Below are 2,500 nucleotides of genomic sequence, written 5' to 3'. Positions count from 1 at the left end.
TGATTTTCGTGTGCTTCTAGAGGTTTGGTCCGATTTTCAGTACTCTTGTCCATGCTTTCACATGCTCTGATAGGTAGGTTCGTTCTCAGTTATCCCTGTGTTCATGGTTTTCGTTTGCTTCGATTCGTTCACTCCATTACTCTTGTCTGTGGTTTTTCGTTTGCTTCGATTCGTTCAGTCCATTACTCTTGTATGTGATTTTCGTTTGCTTCGATTCGTTCAGTCCATTACTCTTGTGTGTGGTTTTCGTTTGCTTCGATTCGTTCAGTCCATTACTCTTGTGTGTGGTTTTCGTTTGCTTCGAGTCGTTCAGTCCATTACCCTTGTCTATGATTTTCGTTTGCTTCGAGTCGTTCAGTCCAATACTTACCCTTGTCTATGATTTTCGCTCTAAGCCCAGTCGCCCTGCGCTCTGGAAATCACATTCCAACTCTATCACCGATAGCGCTCACACCTTGGAAACCACATTTCACCCAGGGGACCTTAGGGTGGATTTTGAGCCTTTCGGGATTGCGAAACCATCATTTAACACTCTAAACTTAATTTCCGCAATCCCAGACGCACTTTCCATATGGTCTCCAAAAATGCGTGTGAGCTGACCTGGTCCCTTATAATAGGCAATGAACACGATTTTGGCAAAATATTTTTTTCAAAATTTTTTGACTCACCGGGTAAAATCGAATTTACTTGGGAAAAATGTTCTAGCAGGGGCCCTCCCATACAAATTTTTTTCTTCTCAAAAATGATTTTCGTTTCACTTTTCATACTCAGGGGAGTCTAAAATTGATGTTTTGAGTCACCATGAAAAAAAAATTTTTTTTGACCAGAGCTTGTGTCGCGACCCAAAAATCGACTCACTTGGGAAAAATGTTCTAGCAGGGGCCCTCCCATACAAAAATTTTTTCTTCTCAAAAATGATTTTCGTTTCACTTTTCATACTCAGGGGAGTCTAAAATTGATGTTTTGAGTCACCATGAAAAAAAAATTTTTTTTGACCCGAGCTTGTGTCGCGACCCAAAAATCGACTCACTTGGGAAAAATGTTCTAGCAGGGGCCCTCCCATACAAAAATTTTTTCTTCTCAAAAATGATTTTCGTTTCACTTTTCATACTCAGGGGAGTCTAAAATTGATGTTTTGAGTCACCGTGAAAAAAAATTTTTTTTGACCCGAGCTTGTGTCGCGACCCAAAAATCGACTCACTTGGGAAAAATGTTCTAGCAGGGGCCCTCCCATACAAAAATTTTTTCTTCTCAAAAATGATTTTCGTTTCACTTTTCATACTCAGGGGAGTCTAAAATTGATGTTTTGAGTCACCGTGAAAAAAAAATTTTTTTGACCCGAGCTTGTGTCGGCGACCCAAAATCGACGCACTTGGGAAAAATGTTCTAGCAGGGGCCCTCCCATACAAAAATTTTTTCTTCTCAAAAATGATTTTCGTTTCACTTTTCATACTCAGGGGAGTCTAAAATTGATGTTTTGAGTCACCGAGAAAAAAAAATTTTTTTGACCCGAGCTTGTGTCGGCGACCCAAAAATCGACGCACTTGGGAAATATGTTCTAGCAGGGGCCCTCCCATACAAAAATTTTTTCTTCTCAAAAATGATTTTCGTTTCACTTTTCATACTCAGGGGAGTCTAAAATTGATGTTTTGAGTCACCGAGAAAAAAAAATTTTTTTGACCCGAGCTTGTGTCGGCGACCCAAAAATCGACGCACTTGGGAAATATGTTCTAGCAGGGGCCCTCCCATACAAAAATTTTTTCTTCTCAAAAATGATTTTCGTTTCACTTTTCATACTCAGGGGAGTCTAAAATTGATGTTTTGAGTCACCGTGAAAAAAAAATTTTTTTGACCCGAGCTTGTGTCGGCGACCCAAAATCGACGCACTTGGGAAAAATGTTCTAGCAGGGGCCCTCCCATACAAAAATTTTTTCTTCTCAAAAATGATTTTCGTTTCACTTTTCATACTCAGGGGAGTCTAAAATTGATGTTTTGAGTCACCGTGAAAAAAAAATTTTTTTGACCCGAGCTTGTGTCGGCGACCCAAAATCGACGCACTTGGGAAAAATGTTCTAGCAGGGGCCCTCCCATACAAAAATTTTTTCTTCTCAAAAATGATTTTCGTTTCACTTTTCATACTCAGGGGAGTCTAAAATTGATGTTTTGAGTCACCATGAAAAAAATTTTTTTTTTGACCCGAGCTTGTGTCGGCGACCCAAAAATCGACGCACTTGGGAAAAATGTTCTAGCAGGGGCCCTCCCATACAAAAATTTTTTCTTCTCAAAAATGATTTTCGTTTCACTTTTCATACTCAGGGGAGTCTAAAATTGATGTTTTGAGTCACCGTGAAAAAAAAATTTTTTTGACCCGAGCTTGTGTCGGCGACCCAAAATCGACGCACTTGGGAAAAATGTTCTAGCAGGGGCCCTCCCATACAAAAATTTTTTCTTCTCAAAAATGATTTTCGTTTCACTTTTCATACTCAGGGGAGTCTAAAAT

Source organism: Anopheles moucheti (genome assembly GCF_943734755.1).
Source record: "Anopheles moucheti chromosome X unlocalized genomic scaffold, idAnoMoucSN_F20_07 X_unloc_7, whole genome shotgun sequence".
NCBI classification, from domain to species: domain Eukaryota; kingdom Metazoa; phylum Arthropoda; class Insecta; order Diptera; family Culicidae; genus Anopheles; species Anopheles moucheti.
This window is presented reverse-complemented; position numbering follows the sequence as displayed.